We start from the raw sequence: 22,072 nt of genomic DNA on the forward strand, positions 1-22,072 counted from the left end.
GACACTCATAACAACTATAGGTGTGGAATAATCTCATAGTATTAGAGGCGGGTGATAAGCACTACCAATTGCAGAAGGGTGGATTTTCAAAATATTGGAAGCCATTCACGAATGACTTTTATCATTTTTTTAAATAGAGGAAGAAAATTCATTTGAAGGCAATATACATCTACACAATACTTTGCTATCCAACTCTAGGGTGTTTGGCAGGGGGTGATTAATCACCAACATGCAGCATGCAAGAGTACCGCCAAATACACATCGTTCTATTTAAATCAACAGTCAATTTAAGTTACCTCAGGACTAAATTCACATTAATTCAGAGAGATGAGCCGGAATACTACAATTCCCCGTAACACTTCTTTCAGATAAATATTTCGCCGAACTGAATCTTTTCGTCATATTTCATTCTATTTGCTCGCATAAGTTATTTCCATAGCTTAAAATTAGATTCTTAAGTATTCACGTACAAAACAATACAAGGATAGAGTAAAACTTTGAAGTACATTTCACTTGAAAGAAATCACTGGGATCGGGTTAATATGGTAGCTAGAATGTTGGCTTCCCAACCTTTAGATCCGAGTTCTAATTCCGGCGATGCCAGAGATATAATTATTCATATATAGCCTTATTCAGGGGCGGTCTGGGCAGGTTGGCCAGTCGGCGGTCGCCGAGGACCCCGACCCACAACGCTCGCTCACGTCTATCGTTGTATCTGTATGAAAGGTGTTACAAAAAAACTAAGATTCCTAGGACCAAAGTTTTTTTTAATCACAAAGATCTACGTTTTCATTAGTCGCTTTATTTACTACATTGTAAGAGAGAAAATATCACACAGAAATAAATAAAATAAAGGTTTTAGAAGATGAAAGAGAACCTGATGCATATTTAAAAGGGCTATTCGAATAGGACATTTAGAGATTGTTTAGATTACAGTGCAATCACATGGAACAGATTCAATAAGAAGTGAATAGAACCATAATACATCATTATAGTGTACAAGCTGTGAAATAGTATTGTTCATAGCTTTTAACTAGTTTTTAAGAGCCAGAATAGTGTCAAAATCCACTTCCGGGCATGCAAATTCCTAAAAATTTCCGGGGGGGCAGGATGAGGAGGAGAATCCCATAATGAGTCCCAGCTGAGGGACCTCAATCACACCAGAACGCCCCTGGCCTTACTCCTGCTTGAAGTACTCATCGAGTGTGCCATAAATACAGTACTTCGTCCGTCGTAGGGTATGGGACGTTATCCGCAGAGGGAAAATGCATAAAATTATGTTTAGTGAATACAAAGATTACCTAGAAAGAGACATGGTTATTGTCCCACCACAATTTTTAAGGGTACTAAGGTTTCCAATTACCAAGTACTGCGAGAAATGCTATATTTTCTAAGAAATCTCCCAGCAAGGAGAAAAAAATTTAATTCCGCTATTTCTACTACTTTTCGAGGGTAACGTAAGAATACAGCAAGAACAAATACATTTACTCCTCGCTGTTAATACAAGTGGGGATATATTTGAATGATAAGAATTTCTCAATTATATTGGTTCGAAGTTGCAATATAAATTGAAATATAACGAAAACTAATAATATCACCATTAATATTAAGGTTTATAATACTTAAAAAAAATCCAATTTCTTTAACGACTTATACATTTGAGACTAAATGCTTGGCAAATACCAGTATAAAAGAAAAGCAGAGGAAAAGTGGTTTCTTCTACAAATTAAACTGTTCCCAAGCCTTGCATGAAACAGTATATTAGATTTATCACTTCTGCGAGAGAGAAATGAGGATAGAGGAAGTGAGAGGATGTGGTTTCGACGTATTTGGAGGGCGAGGACAGCTGAGGTGCTTGGTACACACATACATACCACAAAACCTTGCCAAATGGCCCCCTGCAGTGGTTGAGCCTCATTAGCGGTTTTTTTTCGACGCACGGAAAGCCCGCGAAAGAGTTCACATTTTTTTCTACGCCGCCATAAAAAGAATTCGTCCCTTTCCTTTTTTTGCCTTCCGCCGCGCACGACTGCGACAGCGGTACATATCTACTCCCGGCATTCACAAACGCGACACGCGACGGCGGCGCCTCCTATCTTTGTTGCGAGGAAACAATTCTGGGCCGACTTCCTCGGCCGACTCGTCACGTTCCTGCAGAGCCGTATCTTCCGGGCCAGGTGTGACATCTGGGACTGTGACTCTCGTGCGAGGACAAGCATGGGCGCATCATGTCGGGTCTCCCGGAGGAATGGGGGTCGCTGCCCCCCAGATATCTCATGGCCCTCCCACCCCTAAGAAAAATTATACAAATCGGAATTGTAGCGGTCACGCTTAAAAAAAAACGCCGGCAAACTCTTTTAGCTTTATACAAAGTGTCATCATTAACTAGACTTATGTTCTGAGAAGGCTAAATTAAATGCTGCCGACCCCGGTGGCGGCGAGGTAAAGCCCTAACCTGCCAAACAAGAGGTCGCGGGTTCGAATCCCGCTGTTGGCCTCATGCATAATTCCCCAAGTTAGCTAGCACCCATAAGCCTATGGAAGCAAGGGTATTTCAAATAAGGACAAAGTAGATTACGCGCAAAAATGGGGGTTAAAAATATCTATAGCTTAAAATTTAAATCTAAAGTATTCACGTAAAAACTACGATAGAGTAAAAAATTGAAATCCCTATTTACTACTGAGGCATAGTTGTTCGTGCATGTGCAATTGTTGAACTATTGAATAAACACCGATATAATAGGCCTTTATGTGCTGTTTTCGGTGGTATGGGAATAAAACAAAACAATTTCTGTGAGAGAGAAACGCCCTCGATGAGTGATTACCCCCTAGACACCTCGGACAGTGGGTGGTCCTGGGTGAGTCTCATTCATAATTCCCTAGGTATGCCCATGGGACCAACGATATTAAAAATGAGGACAATGCAGCGTGCGCGCGCAAAAGCACAAAGTAAAGAAATTTCCATAGCTTAAAATTTAATGCTAAAGTATTCACGTACAAAAAATACGCGTACGATAGAGTATAGCCTTGATGTATAGTACTGTGCACAATTTCACTTTTTTAAAAATCACGGGAATCGGTCTGGTGTGCTGGCTAGAATGTTGGTTTCTCAGCCTGTAGATCCGAGTTGAAAGTCCGGCGATAGCAGAGATTTGATTATTTTGGGATCGCCTGATTCCTGCTTGAATGCTTCAACGAAGGCTTAAATAAACTAAATGAAAAATGCATTAAGGCACATTGTGAAATTAAGTCCAGTAGGCGCAGTAAAGTGACAACTCTAATGAATCTTTTTGACCACATTATTGTAAAAATATTGTTTGCAACCTTTAATTTTATGTATTAATATTGTTCACTCATTTTTCATTTAAAGATGAAGATGGCTTACAAATAAACCGAAACGTCGGCATAAAAGTTTTGCAATCTTTTGACCTAAACCCCAAGATACTCAAGGTGATTAAAAAATACAGGTGAAGGCAAAGGAAAAGATACTCAAGGTGATTAAAAAATACACGTGAAGGCAAAGGAAAAGGCAAAGACAAATTTAAAGTCAAAGAGGGCACTATCCCTTGTTAATATTAACTTCTGCTCCCAGATTTCGATTATATTACGGTCATCTTCAGGTTTTGATTATTATATGTTCGTCTTCAGGCATCGATTACTCGTCCAGCCGTGGTTCAGCCTTGACTCCTTTCGTTCAAAGAAGGCAAATGCCGGAGCTGAATTTTTCTCCATACTTCCTTCCCTAAAATTCCCGCATGGTACCGTGTTTGTCGCAGTGAATCACCAAACCGCCTATTTCCCGTACAGGCTCAAGGCTGAAGTCGGACGAATTTACAAGTGGCGCCCGCGAAAAAAATACGAACTAATCGGATAATAAGGAGAGGTAGAGGCAGAAGGGGATCAGCATGAAGATTTCGGGGACTGCTCATAACGCAAATGGCCACAGCTGTCGGTCGTCGGCCAAATACCGTAGAAACAATAGAATGATAAACATAAATGCAGAGTACTAAATGAACCAAATTAGGACGCGTGGTGGTGACATTAGGTTAAGCACTTGGCTAATGAGCTGTACCACCTACTCTCGCTTATCATTCGTGATGATAAACCAGGAGTATCATTGGTCCATTCAAAAACTGTCATAGCAATTGGCATCGATCGGTCGGCCGGCCTTGGTGGCGATGCTAAAGTCCTCGCCTGCCAAACTGTAGGACGCGGGTTCGAATCCCGCCTGGGTAGGTGGTCCCTGTCCAGGGCATGGATGTGTTGTGTCGTGCTATGTTAATTCCTCCGTTGTAAAGGCCTCCTCTATATTCTGTTTACGGGGAAGTTAAAAATAAACAGAATAAAAAATAAATTATCTATTTTTAGTGCCCTAAATCAGGGTTTATAAAATTATAAGCCAAAGGCCTCTATAGCTAATCGCATACTAACTGTCCAAAGGCCCTCAATTCACGGCATATAATGCATCTATTAATAAACTTCTCGAAATACAGACAACATTAATGCTAACATTTTTATTAGAACTAAATATATGACTAAAGCATATACCCTCTACGTTTTAGGATTTAAATATTTACAACATACAATATTGGAGAGAAAGCCCAGGTTAATCTAACGGTCTCCCAGGTACGACAACACGGAAAAACTGCTTTATAGTTTCAAAAAAATACATTGAATAAGTTTTCACTTGTTCTGTTTCCAAGAGGCCTGAGATTTTATATTCTAAGATGTATTTGAAAGCATCAGGAAAAGAATGAAACTCCAAGATGTTTCTTGGAACGCCGATAATATCCTCACGGTATTCTTGTCCTCTCAAATCCTTTCTCTTTCCTCACATTTAACTTTAAGTCAGGTTTCGTGACATGACTTGAGGAGGAAATAGAAAGACGCCTTCTTGTTAGCATAGCGGTACCCAGAATGTATTTTCACAAGGGGAGAGGCGCCCAAATTCTCCATGATTGTATATAAACGCGATCAATAATGTAATAGGATCCGGAATAATGAAATCATTTCGTTTTGCAAAAGTTAATCTTAGAATCAGAAAAGAAGTAACTTCAAAGGAATTCACCCACTGGTGAAAGATGAAAGTTATAAATTAAAAAATTTAAGGGAATTAAATCCGCGAAAATGTTCAAAAGCGTAAGAATTTCCTCGGACGCAGCTGTATGCGAAAATGTTTGGGGATAGCTAGAAGCAAAATAATCATCAAAGTACGAGGGTCGTTTTTTTCAAATTCCGATCGCTCAGCAAAAACACCATACAAGCGACAGGCGGGTACTGCGCGGATAGGGCATCTGCGCGTTCTCTGCACCACACGCTCAAGTTATCCGACTGCAAGTTGTTAGTTAAAGGTTAGTGGCTATCTCATAAGAAACACTCCCAAGATTGATTCTCCCGCCAAGCGTGCACTGTGGAGCGACAGCCAGAAATCTCGCTCAAATGCCTCAGCGTTGATATGTCATGACCTTTATGCCGATAAAAGATAATTTTTTTTTAATGCACTGCGGCTAGAGTGTGTAACAATGCGAAACATTACGCCTATTCCCATTCAAAACAGAAGAAGAGACATGCTGACTTCCGGAAGTTTATGATCCATGACAACGCCCGTCATCTCAGCGCTGATTCAGCCGAACTGCTCCTTGAGCAAATTCCATGGGACATTTTCGATCACCCGCCGCGCAATGTCGACCTAGTGCCGAATGAATTCCATCTTTACGCTGAAATGAAGGTGTGGCTTGGAGGGAAGCGTATTCAAACGGGCAATGAGCTTCAGGACAACGGCAAAGTCATTGGCGGCAACATCCTATGAAGAAGGAAGAGTAAAGCTTGTGCGCAGGCAAGACCAATTCCTCAATCGCCAAGGCGATCATGTGGAAAGGACACCACAAGTGTGCTCAATATTATGGAATAATTGAAATTATGAAATATTCCTATGAAATAATTTTTAATCGATCATTTCGTCTTCTGTTCATGGCCCATAGGAGTTTCTGCCAAACTGCCCTCGTATATAATTTACTGAGGGAGAATTAATTAAAAATGAGTAATGCAATATCTGCATCTAGCAAACAGGGATTGTTTAAAAAGTTTATGAAAACTTAAAATCGCGAAGAAGTTCGGGAAATTATAGGAGTTTCCCAGTGCGCTCCTGACTCGGTGCGCATTTGCTCTAGCTACGCAATGGATAAAATAATATATTATACTAAATAGATAGGATATGGCTAGATGGCTAAGTTCTAACAACACGTATCTCAAAAATAGCAACTTTTCAGGAGGGCAAAAAAAATATTAATTTTTTTTACTTGTACACTGAAAATAAAAACGAAAAGTTCATAAAACTGAAAAAGGAGCATTAATTTGCAAACAAAGAGTTGTTTTTTGCTTGTATTTTATTTTTTAATGTTTTACACCTTATTTAAGATACCTGTCTCAAACCGGCCAAATTTGAGATACGTGTTGTTAGAACTTAGCCATCGATATGGAGTATTTCAGAAAAATATTTGCGTTGCCATAGCACAGTAACTGAGGAGTTGCAGCCCCATGTTTATGGACAAAAAAATGGATTAAATAGTCTCCCCTACCACCTCCTGAAGTATTGCAGATTTAAAGCACCCTGAATATTGATTTTATGCATGAAAAAAGATTCAATTGCTTATGCCCCGTTCACACTACGTCCTTTTTACGCCGGTTAGCCTCGACCATGGTTACAAAACGAGGTGTGAACGCAAGTTCCCGTTAACCGTGGTTGGGATTCTGACCACCGTTTTCCGACCATGGTTGGCGGTAGTTCATGCGTGTGTGAACGCAAGTTGGTTAAAAGCTGGTTAGAAAAAGAAGAAGGCGAAGCAGCAACGAAGTGGGATAGGAGGAAAGAAAACAGAAAATAAAGCATTCGAAGAGGAGACGGCCGTTATTGTTGAATTAAATTCGTCAGAATTAATTCTAAGGAAAGTGTTATTGATTCATTCCGTAATGTGTTGTATATTATGAGATTTTAAACCTGATTTAAGTTATGCGATATACTTTATAGTTCGTAGTGAATTAGCTATTAGCTCGTATTGTATTGTTACGGACAGATTGAATAATCTATATAAATATTGTGGTTGAATTAAATAAAATGTGCGAAACTACCTTAATAAAAATCCGAAGGTCACAATGATTTTAATGTTTTGGTAAGAGTTCTTTGTCCCAGTTTGAAAAAGATCATTTATGTTCATCCTTGAACAAAAGTTCTTCCCATATCAATATAAAGTATCAGGCTAACGGCTAGAGATGTAACGATAGAAAATAAATTTAGAAACGTCGGGTGATACTACATATCGCAAATAATACCACGTTCTCTCTCTTATTTCATAAGTGAAATTTCAACAATCGTCACATTTCTGCAAGTTATTCGTCCACATTTGAAGAAGAGGTAAGAGAGTTTTAATTTACTGTATAGCATCAGATTGGATCATGTCCTTTGTTAAAATCAGAAAACAATAATAGCTAAGAATGTAATGCAGCGAAAAGTGTATCTCCATCCCAAATCACAAGTGTGTCTGAAATTGAGGCTCAAGTCTCAAGATAAGGTCCTCGATTTTCTTCACCTACATCAATGATTTGTCAACACATCCGAATCATGGGCAAGTAGTAGTATATGTTGTTGATATCAACCTAATTATCACTAATATTCGCTTTTATTCGTATTAAATAGAGCAGTAGAAGAATGCAAGCCACACTATGGATGAAATGATTAGTTGGACGAAAACATTTGAATTACCTTCTACGTAGCAAGGAACAATGATTGTCGACGCTGGAATGCAATTTTTAATTCATAAGCAGCTCATAATATGTACACATGTTGAAAATCATTGTAATTAACACAAGAACTTTTCCTTGCACATTCTCTATCTTCTTCCAACAAGTTATTCGCTCTTGTCAATTCAGTTTTCACTTGGAATTGCTTTACCACTCATCAGATGTCGCCAGGGTCTAACCATGGTAAGTGTGAACACGCGTTGGTTCTGACGTCATCTTACGCTGGTTAAGAAAGATGGTAATGTGAACGGGGCATTAGGTTTACAAAAATTCAACAAGATTAGTAAGGATTACTCGCGGCTAGGATTCACGAAATGAAAAAAAAACGTACCTTATACAACAAAAAGCCACGTGATTATGGCTCTTCAAACGTCTCACCGAAGTCTCAATCCATGATTCAAATTCACGAAATTAACAGTAACGTATTGAAAAGTTTAACAATATGAAGGCCACGAAAATTTTCAGGGAGTAGAGGGAAAAGTAATTTATTTGTACGCTTTCTGCATCTACAAATACTGGAGCTTGCTACGCTACTAACTGGATGCGTAAGTTTTTCAGTTAAACTAATTGCAAAATAGACATGAAAGTATTTTGCTCACAGATGGTAAAATCAGTTCACCGCTTTCAAAGGATTTTGTCTGCCATTGCAAAGATTAGGGTATCAAAATCTACAAACCCCGGAAAATAATGGTTTTAATTCAATATGATGACGATTTACCATTCAAATGATCAAAATCCAAAATATGAATCTTTATCTGCAAACTTAACTAATATCTATTATTTACAAATAATTAAAAACAGCTATGTACATCAATTTATAGGGTTAGAATTAAGTGAAGGAAGCTCTTTATTACATTCGTATTGAATTAAAGGTTGAAAATACTGTTTACCGAATCGCATCGAATCCAGAGGGATACAATGGTGGCATTCCACATTCATCATCATCAATAAACAATCCTAAGATTGCTTTGACGCAGCTCTCCATTCCTCTCTCCTATCCGCGAGCCTTTTCATAGCGACGTCTTTCTTCTATTTTTCATTCTTTATAACCTGTCCTATGTGAATCATTCGGGACCGTCCCTTGCCCTCCTTCCCTTCCACCTGTCCTAAGATTGTTTTCATCAGGCCATCATGTCTCATAATGTGGCCAACTAAGTTGTCCCGTCTTTTGATTAAGGTTTTCAGAAGACTTCTCTTTTCTCCCACTCTCGTAAGCACTTCCTCGTTACTTACACAGTCGATCCATTTTATCTTCACCATTCTTCGGTAGCACCACCTTTGGAATGCTTCCACTCTAGACTTCTCTTGTGCAATCACTGTCCAAGCCTTGCTTCCATATAGAAAAATGCTCCGTATGTATGTAGCACCTGATTAATTATTTCCTTACTTCTATGCTTGTATTCTCAGCTGAATAAAATGTTAAAAATCAATTTTGAGACGCCCGAAAAAAATAATAAGGCAATTTTTTCAAACTCTCTTTCATTATTATTTCATAAGTTTCTCCATCTACTGTCAACGGAAAGCACTCATGGCAAAAAAGGGTGAGTAAAATCTTGAACTTTCTCGACTACAACTGAACTGTGTATTTCATGGCTACGTCCATCGTTCCACATAAATTCCATACCATCATTCATTAGTTCACACTGCCTTTGTTTATCATGCACTGAAATCCGTAGCAAGTAGCAATTTCCATTGTCCGCACAGTGGTGTCCCTGAGCTATTGAAACACTGTCATCCCACTCTTAAAACTTCAAGCCTGATAGCCGCATCCTTCACTGAAGGCTGATTGATATTTTTATGAATGGTTTGACAGCTATGTATTACTTAAAAGAATGAGAGAGCCTTGACTTTACTCGAGATTGTGAAAAAAAAACACATTTGGTAACAGTCACCCGATGATGATGGGGCAACTATGAACAATGGGGCCATTTAAGGAACTGTAATTTCTTGGTTGGTCGCGAACCGTAAAATAACAGGAAGCCGACATTTTTTATGTCTCTTCAGATGTCTCCAGCAAATTAGTGATGCATATGCGACATTAAACAAGGAAAACAATGCTTCTTTGCACCACTCATCATCTTCTCAAGAGGTTTACCAGCTCTTGCACCCAATTTGAATTGTAAAAAACGTTTTCGTTTCACTAGTGCATTTTCCGAATCACCTCAATTTAAATTTGTTAAAGTAGATATAATCTTGTATTGTTGGCCATAAATTTAAGTTGTGGAGTAAACGCAAATCTAAGAGGTCAAATAAAAGAGTCTGGGACATCTTGGCGTGGCCGTCTTGGTGCGACCGTTTTGGCGCGGGCCACCTTGGTGCTGAAGTGGTGAAGGGCATTTGTTACGTTTTCTTTTCGGTGAAATACGATGACATCTGGAAAATAATTATGCGAGAAAAATTCCTATGTGATTTAAAGAGTTGTCCTGGAATAAAATAGTTTCCCTCAATTTTCTGAAATAACTATGAAAACTTCAAGCAAAAATCAATTGAAATTTACTCGGGGATATTTAGATCTTCCTTTTCCGCCGGATTACGGTGACTATTTCTGTCAGATAATTCAAGAAACTTATATGATTTAACTTATATGATTACAGATTATATCAATGAGGCGTCGGACAAAGATGAAAAGGAAAAATAAGATTCTTGATGGAGTGTCCCCGCAGATCTATTCATTTTTAGAAGAAGCCTATTAGAAAGAAGAAATGAAAAACTACACACTAAAGAAAATTTTAGTCCAAGATATATCATACAAGAGTAAGAGGAGCTGCGACAGCAAATTCCAAATTTTCTGAATAAGAATCAAGCCCTTAGTGAGAAAATTTACATAGCATATATATGTATAGTTGCATAGCAATTAATTAATACTGCAAGGTGCTCATCATAACTCTTATAATCCAAGTATTTATTTTCAAAGCTACAAAATGTTTCACATCCCAAGATATCGTTTAGTCTTCGGAAAAATTCTTTAATCAAATGCAATGTTATTACTAAGGGAAAAGCGATAAGCAAAACGTATATCCAATTTTACCCACGAATGCAGATATATTTTTGGCGACTTGGATTGATTCATATATAAAAAACACATTAATTCCTAAAATTGTTTGATACATTTCACACGCCATCTGGCTTCATTTCCTCGACTTCTAACACGATAAAAAACAGTGAGTTAGACAGAGTTAGATATCAGTGTCAACACGCGATTCAAGGAAAATATTTTTTTTAAATCCCCCAAAAAAACTCATAAGGAGATAGCAATTAGTATATAAGCGGGAAAAATTCCTAGAACATATTTGAATTTTTTTCCTGAAGCCAGTCTAGCGTAGCAAGGAGGTAGGATAATGGACTATGCGGTGAATGTGTTTTCCAGCGAATGGCAAAAAAGAAAAAGGACGTTTCATAGCTAAATGGTATAATTGGAATAACATACGATCTACCGAAAGCTTTTACTCGAAAATTAGAAAAGGGTCATTTCATGTAAATTCAATATAGCACTCAACCCGACCCTCTCCAATTTCCTCCAAATTTTCGAACATCATTGATCCTTGTAATTGAGGAAAATATTTATTTGCAGAGGTTTACAACCATCACTGAGAAAGTCATGTTACACTTCAATTGGGTTATTTGGGAAAATTTGAGGATGCCTATCAACAATTACACTATTTAAACTCCTCATTAACATACAGCATTTAAAAATATAATTGAAAAGACATCAAGTAAATATTTTCACTCAAAGACAACGTGGGCCGTTAGTATTCATTTACGAACATAAGGTAATTGAGTTAAAACTTTGGCCCTGGGTAACGCAAAACACCCACGGTTCAATTTAAAAAAAAAAACATTTTATTGTTTACTTGAATTTTCATTAATTTGAAATTGTCTTGGGGAAAATTAGAGGCAATTTTCTTAAAAAGAAACACGACTTCATCTCTAAATACTCAATAATTCCATTTGGAACAACACCATATATTGACGTGCAGGTTAGGTCAGACCGGTAGAGAAAGGGCTGGCGGGAAGGATATGCAAGACAGTCTTCCGACTTACTTAAAGACAAATGTTGATGTTCATGAGCAAATAATGTCAAAATACACGTTTTTCCAAAGAAATTATCCATAACTTGAACGTTTGTAATACTTCCAGCCTGCCGCATGAACTGTTCTGAAAATATACATGAATTTCCATGAGAAAGACTTTTGGCTTTCTGGGGGACCTCGCAGACTACTACGCGTAATGGTCTGCGCTGAGTTCCGGAAATCCAAAGGTCCGGGGTTCGATTCCAGGTCCAAAGGAATTTTTTCTCATGGCAATCATGTAAGTTGAACGTCGTTTAAGCACTTTAAGCCATTATCAAGGCCTTGAATATGCTTTGCATTGAATACGCCTCAACGATGATGATACAATCTGCCAAAACCACGCATTGCGCGCTTACTTTTGCGTGTAAACGAACCAAATATTTTATGTTCTATGTGAGACACCATATAAGCTTCGAATATGAACAATGGTGGTTGTGTAAAAAGGTATTGTGCCCTAGAAAGAAGGATGATTCCTGTTTTAGGGCATGCCTTAATTGAATCGGTAAAACTTTGAAAGTAAGCATTTAATATTTGTGATTCCACGAGGTTACAACCTTGAATGACGCGTTGCGGAATTACAATTTATATTTCATGTTCAATGAAGGTCAATGTGAAACGAGGCACCACATTAGCGTCAGGCAGAATGAGCGCACCAAAAGACTTAACAGATTTATAGACTCAGAACATAAAACAAAGTGAATCAGAAGGGAACTCATTAGGAAGGCCAAGAGATATGTATTTAAGTAGATTGAATGGCCAGAAGAATTTGAAAAATAAAAGCATCAAACCGTAGCGAAGATGGCAAAGAGTAAATGCATGGCCGTGGACTGATAAAATTTCGGGGGGGGGGGGGGGGGATGGGATTCATTTGAAGCGGGGTTGAATTAGGGGAGGGTTCAGAAAAGACATGAAAAATTGATGCGTCCTCCAGAGTAATTCAAGAGGAGTTCAACGATGGATTATCCAGAGAACAAAACTAAGTAATGTTTAACCTCAAGTCTGACCTACCACTTTAAGTGTCTTTACCGATCGCTCCTCTCCAGTCGAAGGGGCTAAAACATATGACCACATTTTCCAAATATTTCGAGCGGGAAAGAGCTTGGACCCTTAGCCAAGACGGAATACCAGTGAAAAGACTACCCACAAAGATATAAAATTAAAATTATAGATACTCATTTTATTGCTACAAGAACATCTGAAGACGAGGAGACCGCTTTTATATTATTTTTATGGATATTAGGAGTAGTAGTAGAATTGAGTGGAGATTAATTTATAGTATACATTATAATTATTATAATTTTTATATTTATAATTATTTTATGATACATTAATTTTATGATTTTATTATATTATTATATTTTAATTATATTTTGTATTATTAATTAATTAATTTTTTAAATAATTAAAGTGGAAATTAATTAGTCTGACATTATAATACATCTATCATTTTGCTCCCGTTTCACCACACAGCTGCATAGTATGCTAATCATCTCATGACATTCATAACTTCTAGGACATAATTAAACCCTTCTTTCCATGCATTAGGAAACAAACACAAATGTAACTCGTGCCCACAATGATAAGGTTTCATTAGAACCGTCCTACTTATTGCAATGGGAATTTTTACTGGAATTAAATCGTTCGCAGCAACTGGTTTGAGGCACTCACATAGAACTGGTTTCCTAATACTGTTTGATTCTTGTATTTAGTTGAACTATTTAATAAAATGATAAACTTTAAGATTTATCCCCCGTTCTCCGATAAATAAAAAGTCCTTGGCCTCCAAGGAAACCCGCTCAAGTTCACAAATCTCTAATGATGTCACAAGGCGACAGCCTCGGTCTCTGAGTTAACTGGAGGACGGCATTCATTGCTTGGGCACATGTAAGAGATTGAATAGCTTTCACTTTTGGCTTTTTATATTACAAATGGCCGTCATTGAAAACGTCATGATAATTGGGTGGCAATAACTTTTCCTCCTTGTGGGGAAAAATCATTCAGAAGATCACAAACTTGAGCAGACGGAGTTTTCAACTACTTGGACGGCACTTCCTGGGGATTGACGTTGCTTAACTGGCTAAAGCACTCGACCGGGTTCGAATCCCGGTCAAGGCAGTGGCGTAGCCAGGGTTTTGAAATGGGGGGGGGGGGGGGGGGTTTACCGGACATTTCGGGGCACTTCTGGGGAGTGTGTGTAAAACACCCCGGGGCTAAGCGGGGTCATCCCGCAGAAAATTTTGTGATTTTTGATGCTGAAAACGTGATTTTTAGGACTTAAAAACAGTAAATGTGTACGAGTATTTATGAATAGATATTTATTGAGGTCATCCCACTCGTTTTTGGCTCCTCTTTTAGAGGCTTATGTGGGGATTTGTAACCCGGAAAACCGTCCCCGTGGCAACGTCACTGGGTCAAGGTGAATGATTTTTTTCTCCGTGGAACTTTCGCACTGGCTGTGCAATGCAGGTAACTCCGTAAAGTCATCACCGTGGATGGTCCCGGAATACTTAAATTACTTAGTACGAACACAGATTCATTAGTGAGGGCATCAAAGAGAGAATGGTTAGAGCAAAGGACACATTCATGAATAAGAAAGAGCTGATTGAAGGATCGTCATATAATAGTTTGAAGAAAAAGCTATTCATAAGTCTGATCCAAAGTGCATCGTTTTACGGTGCGCAAAACGTGGGCAATCAGGAAGGGGGATGAGAAAAGACTGAAGGCCTTCGAGATGTGGGTGTGGAGGCAGTGGTGGATCTATGGGGGGCTGAGAGGACCATAGCCCCCCCCCCCCGTTAGATATCTAATTTACACTAAGTAGGATGATAATTTTGTTCGGACCCCCACTACTGCTGGGAGGTTATTCCCACTTAGCCCTCACCCCCTTGTTCCTATCCTGGATCCGCTACTGTGTGTAGGAGAATGGAGAAGGTGAAGTGTAAGGAAGTGGCGAGGCGGGCGAGGAGAGGAAACTTAAACACTGAAGGACACAGAAGATTTGAAAGGAGAGGTGTTAAAATCGGTGTCACTTGGAAAAATGTTAAGTAATACAGGAAGGAGAAGGATGATTATTGGATTTATTGATAGAATGATAAGGAGTAGGCCAAATTGTGTACTGAAGTGAGAGGTCCAATATGGTTAAGCTCAGTTAACTTAGAAAATACTACCTGTAAATCTGCCTTCACCATCAGACTGCTTTAATAATAATTAACTATAATCATTCAGAGAACGTATCACTCCCTCTCGACTGTTCGTATTTTGTCTTTTTTGCGAAGATTTGTCCCTCGTTTTAAAACTAATCTCATCACCTTAAAAGCTTCAGGGTATGTAAGGTATACCTTATTTTCAGCATTTCCCTCAACTTGAACAGGAAAAATTGCTTAGAAAATACTTTGGTAAAATTTTCAAATTTGAGGTAAGACTTTTACTTTTCAATTGTTAAACTCAAGGTGATAGAGTAAGCTTCAAACGATTATTTCGTCGTGAAAAAAAGCAGTGAGGAATGATGCGTCCTCTAAAATAATTCAAGAGGAGTTCGATTATCCTATGCACACAACTACTAAATGTTTATCTTCATGCTTGACCTATCACTTTAAGAATCTTTACCGATCAAATCGTTCCAGCCTAAAAAGCACAATACACAAACGCAAGCCATGCAAAAATATAAAGAGTAGTGTTCAACTATGAATATTAGTATTGTCTATCAACAATTTCACTCAATGTTCTAGGGCTATTGTGTAAATAAAATCTAAAATTGCTTAGAGCGTGCACTTCATGCGTTCTAAGGCACCCGTTCATATTAAACAATAAAAATTCTGATGGAAAAAGCAAAATATAGTAATACGTACTTAGGGCGAATGTTTACGAAAATGGGTTATGAATGAGGTAATTTAGCATTGAATCACGTAATCGTAGCAGTGGCGTAACTATGGGAGGGAGATGAGGGAATGTATGCCCCCCAAATCATCTGAGAAATAAAAAACTTGTCAGGATTTGATATATACTAACTTCATCAGCTCAAAGTAAAATTTTAAGAACCAAAATGATGTAAAATGCGTTTTCAGGCATGTTATTTTTCAAAAATTTTCCCTAACTCCCCGTTTCCTGGGGGGAAACCCCCACTAACCCCTCTTAATCCCCCCCCCCCCCAAATGCCCTCTCGTCCCCCAAAAGCATATTCTTACGCCACTGAATCGTAAGTCTTCTCTAATAACTTGTGATGAGAGCTTCCTTGACTTGCACCTATTATGAACGGGAGTGAAGGTAATATTTCTGCTGAAGACGACGCATACCTCCCTCCTGACCGGCTCATTTTAGAGACAAATGGCTCGCGGAAAATTAATGCTATCAACTTGAATTTTCAGTATACGTTCAGGACACACGTTTCAAAATTTGCCAGTACCTCGAATATTTTAAAAATTATATCTGATAAAATGATTGAAAGGTAAATCCTTAAATTATAAAATCTGAAATTGGGATAATTTCAAGATAATAGTGAAAGTCATAAGTCAGTATTCCGTCACTAACAAACGACTGGTCGGGAGAAGGGTACATCTACAAGGCACCGTGCGAGCCGCCACCAGGGTGTGTGGCACGGGATGATTCGACACCAAGCATGCAGAACTTAATCATGAGTTATAACATGCCTAGTTGGAATCAAGCTATTCTAGAGCTAAACTATTACATGCCCCTAACTGTACGTGGAAAAATCGACGTCTTAAATCCAACGATTCTGCTGTGTATTTCCCTAATATTACCCTTGTAATTGTTTGTACCATAGTAATTAGACTCTTCATCAGGTGAACATCATTCACTGAACAACAGGTAAATGGATTCCACTTGTAATTTCTTCAAAAGATGTAATCTCTATTTTTCCCTTCCATCGGTTAGAATTTCCCATTCTAAATTTGTAATTAATTCAGCTGCGCTAGTACATTTTTCGTAGCATTTTTTCACAAAATTTGCTTCTCGCCTTTGTATTCCTTCAATATCCGAAACCAATTTTTTTTCATACTGGTCCGATACGCCAGCGCCGTACTTTGAGAGGGAATCTCACAGGTACGCGTTCTCTCAACCCATTACCCCGATCCGCGCCTCAAGTTTTGGGAAAATATCTACTACAAACCGACGTTAGGATGATGCGATGACGGTGATATAAGCGATTACTCTTTTCACCTCGCTTCGAGGCATTTTATTATATATATTATTAAAAGGTCAGAGTGATTGGTGTACAAAGGGAAACGCCCAAACGTTATTGACACACAGATGACCTTCCTTCAACTCTATCGACACGATCTCGTCAACAGCCTTTCAAAAAATCCCCAGCGAAAGAAAAGAATGCTGGTGAATATTAGGACGATCTGAGACGCACCTCTAAAAATAACAATGTAGAGGAGTCGTTAAAACGTTTCTTTGCGGTAAAATGAAAAAATTACTTTTCTTCGGTCAGTGGATTAAATACCCAGAAAATACTCAGTGTTGTCACTTAACTGATTTTCTCCCGGTAAACTTTCTACTTCCGATTGTGAAGATATTGCGAAGATTGTGAAGAAGGCACGTTTCTCCTATGGTTGTATTTAGTAATACAGTGGAATTTTTAGTGATACATCAACTTGTTTCTTCAGAATGACCCATAGCAATACTGGGTGGTAACGAGGTCAGAATCAAATGTTGTTCAATTTCTAAGAGTGACCTTGACAAAAAGGATGAATCTTCGTGGTTAGCATATTTTTTGATGAAGGGAAGTTCAAATAATGTATACCATGCCATTTCCTGTTTGGTTTATGATACTTGTCTGTTATTTACAGAGAGTAGGCGTCCATATTGAATTTCCATGTCGCACCAGTCTCTTTCATCAATAGGCTTATTTCGACCGGCTTAAAAAAATAAACTATCAAGAGCATTAAGTTATTGCAAGCTTCAACAACATACATGTGGCAGTTCGACAGCAAAAAGGAGTACGGGTTTTCTTCAAGAGATTCGTATGTTCAGAATTACAGGATGTAGCTACATGCCTGCGGTGGGCGTCAATGGGTTAAAATGCATAATATCGTTTCAGGCTTGACTTGTTGGAAGTTCTATGTATCCGTGATAAAAACCACAAAAGGTCATTTTAACACTTTAATAGAAAACTTAATTACCGACCATGGTTTCAACATATTACGAAAACTATGTGAACTTCAAAATGACATAATATGTTGAAACCAAGAATCGCAATTGAAAACAAAACGAAAGTCAAAACCAGTAAAATTTCAATAGTTTCGTTCCAGGGAGCGGAATGTAGAAACGAAAAAGAATTAAACCTGGGGATTAAACTCATGGTCTAAACGAAATCGGAGTCACAACTACTTCGGGTCGAAACTAAACTAAAACTCTGGGACGAAACGAAACACAGATAATGTTCCGAACCGGAGGGACCAAGTGCTTTACTATCGAACAGTTTACGATTCACACACCCATAGTAAGAAGTACGGTTGAATGCAGTAGAGGTTCGGCCTACCGCCATTAGATGCATGGGGCGCTCATATTTTTACCACGAACAGGGTAAGGGTGAACGATAACTGGCCATTCGGTTTTTAAGCTCAATATTTTAACCTCCTTACACGTGTGTCAAACGTAATGGTTCGAAACTATTTCCTCTTTTCCCCCTCCACTCAACTTCTCGTATCGAAATAATAATAATAATAATGTCGTCTTTATTTCACAAGTGAATTTAGGACTACATAATCCTCTCTTACAATTAACTTGTTTGACAACCACATACATCCATGCCCTGGATGGTGGTCAAACCACCCAGGCGGGATTCGAACCCGCGACCTCTAGGTTAGCAGTCGGGGACTTTACCCCGGCGCCACCGAGGCCGGCGAAATCTAGTATTCTGTATGAGCATCGGAGTTTCGGTTAATTTAATTTCATTCCCGGGAGTGAAGTTTCGTCTCGGGTTGAAACTAAACTCCTTAGTGATTTTAATTTCGTGCTGGAACGAAACTAAGCCCATGCCTCGTATTTTCGTTTCCCTCCGGGTTTTCATTTTCGTTTCGTTTCACTTGCCATCGTTGAAACCATGGTCAGCACTTGAGCATTGTATTGAAGTGTGGAAATTACCTTTTGTAGTATTATAATGGGTTAAAATGCCTTTTCCCTCCTGAAAATATCAAAATGAAAGGCATTACTTATCATGGGCGTACCCTGCGGAGGGCAGGAGGGGTCAGCTGTACCCCTATAATCAAAAGTAAATTTAATTCAAAACGAAATTCCTGAACAACTTTTCTTTAAATCCAAGAAAAGTGATTTTAGTATAAAACATGTATATAAAATTAAAATATTTTCACCGAGCAAATAATTTTAAAAACTAAAAAAATAACGCTTTTATAATTTTTTTGAAATTTTGGTTTCCTAAACATTTTCTGTGTCACAACTTGAACGAACATGACTTGGCCCCTCTAGTTTTGATCCTGGATAAGAACTTCTTACTAATATTTTTAGCAAAAGTTATAGAAGACTATTTGCATTAGTGACACTCGTGAAAGATAAAAGGTCTTTTCGGATGTTGTCCTAGGACGGCAAGGGGAAGTTTTGGGAGGGGGGAAACAGGGAAGGAAGCGGAGAAGAAGGGGTGGGGGAGGTGGAAGGGATTCTGCACCCTTTCCTCGATTGGCTGGGCGAGTGTAAGGTCAGGAGGGAGGGAAAGCAAGGGCGAAGGGCAGGCCTCGGACGCCGTGTCTACTCCCCACCGCGCGGTTCGAATACAGTATCACGCGGATCCCCCAAAAGTGAACACACGTTTTTAGGGACTCGTCAGTCCAGAGGAGAAAATATTAACCACGGTGAGAGCGAAAACATTACTTAACCCAGGGATTTGGTCCGTTCGCCCTAAATTTGGTAGTTCAGACGAGGAAAAGATAACACCTTTAGAGGCTCTTTTCCACTCGTCGAAATATTCGCACCGGTCTATATCGATCCGAGGGGTCCATCCACGGAGTCCCGTCTCATCTGCATAGTGGTGATCGTCAAGGTCTTGACATTCCTCCGCTACTGTGAGCTGCACATCTGAGGAGTGAGACAATATCGAGGCGGGCTTGAATTGGTGAGTCGCAGAAAATGTTTGTGTTTTACTAATATAGATTCAGGCGATACATTGTGAGATAGGGATGACAAAGTAAAAATTAGAAATATTATACGCAATTTATTGAGCACCCCAACAGTTTAGAGACCCTTGTACTGTTCGACTAGAGTGCATCGTTTTAGAGGGACAAAGATATGACTTTTGGTGGCACAGTTTCGTGGAGAAGTAATGTTGCCAAGCAGGGAGAGAGAAGCACTTAGAAATGATTTTACTAATTTCACTGATAAACACCCTAACAAAGGATGAAAAAGGGACAAAGAAAATAACCGCATAACAGAGAGAATCATTTTTTAAGCATTCATTTAGGTCATTTTTTCTATTGCTGTCATCGATAGTAATATTTGAGAAATTCACAAAATTAATTGCTGCACTCGCTAAGACGAACGATTGCATAGTTTTCTTTCCCAATTTTTATTAGTGGTTCCTTCTGCATCAGCAATGCATTTAATATTATAATTTTAGTATTTTTTGCCCTTTATTTATTCTCGGTTTACAGTTTTTTTATTCAAACACTGCATAGATAGATGAAGTCACCATTTTCGGGCTACCTACGCGTATGTTGACAAAGATTCTCAACAGTTTCGCCAGATATTCTGCTGGCGTCCACGTGTGAAGGAAAAGTAAGAACTGTTGTGAATCCTTGTCAACTTACATGCCCGAAATTGGAGACTTCATACATCCAAACCTGCGAATGGACACAACATAAACAGACTTATTTTCATCATTCATCGTTATCAAATTTTTTTTATGAAGAAAATATTAATGATATATTCTTTTGCTTCATGGCGCGATGCATGTTTTGTGGTTGGTTACGCCATAAAATAATAGCAAGAAGTATAATTATATTATTTTCACAGCGATGAAGTTCACACGCGGCGTATTAAATACTGTTAGCCGGTGATTAATCACCCACTGCCAAACATCCTAGTGGCTCAATGGGCATATATGCAGACTTAGATACCCAAGAAAATTACATGTTTTCGAAGTCGGTTAGGTTTGCAGTAAATATAGTGTGAAAATAATACAAACTTTCTAATTTTTATTATGAGATTATTTGTGGTAACTCGAATGTTAGCGGCTCAACTTTTTGAAAAAATAATTATTGCTGAGGTGGGAGAAATGAGCACTAAGTAATATTTCCTATTTTTTATCACAAACGCCCTTTAAGTGTAAAAATCGGAAAAGCCAGCATATCAAAGCTATTTTCAGGTACAAACTTTCCGCATCACATCAAACTTATTTGTAGGTACTTACTTGCTGGGAATTTCTTTGTTGTCTTTCTCTAATATATTTTTATAAAATTATAATCTAATAATAATTTCATTTGTACGATTTATAAAAATAAATAAATAATTCTAATAGTGTTAAAATAACTATTCCTTAAAACAAAAAAATCAGAAATGTACTAAAATACTGTAAGAGGAATAAAGCGAACAGCATCTCCAGATATTAAGTAGCTCCCGCCAGAGTTAATCCCAAAGTTGGAGGTAGCAAATATTTTACTAGGATAGGAGCCCCAAGATACAGATTATCTTCAAATTCACGACACTTATATTATGGGCCAAAAAGAAACTGAGGCATGATATCACTATTAAACGACACCAACAACTCTTGTCATTACAGAGCCATTAATCATTAGACGTAAGATGTTTTTTCGCCAAAGGTGAAAGACTAAAAACTTTTAATAGAAAATCAGGGTTATTTTTCCTCTCAAAAACGGCTCGTGGCTTTCTAATTAATGGATTGAATGCCATTCACTTTACTTCGGGCAGTAAATATTTCGTCATTGACCTTCACCTGACCTTTGCTGGTATCATACGGTCAAGCATTCACTAACGCACACCACAGATTTTTTTCTTCTCATCCATGTCTTAAAACAGTCATAAGAAGAACAAAAAGTTATGCGGTCTTGCTTAGCATCGCAAGCATGGAATGTGAGGCTCAATGTGTAAGTAAAGTTCGTCACAGACTTGAGCAGGTGGAGCAGTTTAAGTACTTAAGCAGCACACCAGAGGAAAACGGTATAAGTAAGAAGTAAGGATATCAGGGGGGGGGGGAATTGCGTTACCTAAGGAGGGAC

General features: G+C 38.4%; 1 protein-coding gene across 3 annotated transcripts in view; it reads left to right on the forward strand.

The window, feature by feature from the left end:
• LOC124165377 (organic cation transporter protein-like) overlaps nt 1-22,072 on the forward strand; it is a 217,037-nt gene that overhangs the window by 68,717 nt on the left and 126,248 nt on the right. The window contains exon 1 of one of the 3 annotated variants that reach the window (XM_046542761.1): nt 19,640-19,953. The exons of the other annotated variants lie outside the window; for them this stretch is intronic. The gene's annotated coding sequence lies outside the window, so the exon portion shown is untranslated. Of the gene's footprint in view, nt 1-19,639; nt 19,954-22,072 lie in introns of those variants that run through there. 3 annotated transcript variants of the gene reach the window in all.

This window comes from Ischnura elegans, chromosome 9, assembly GCF_921293095.1.
Source record: "Ischnura elegans chromosome 9, ioIscEleg1.1, whole genome shotgun sequence".
Classification (NCBI taxonomy): Eukaryota; Metazoa; Arthropoda; class Insecta; order Odonata; family Coenagrionidae; genus Ischnura; species Ischnura elegans.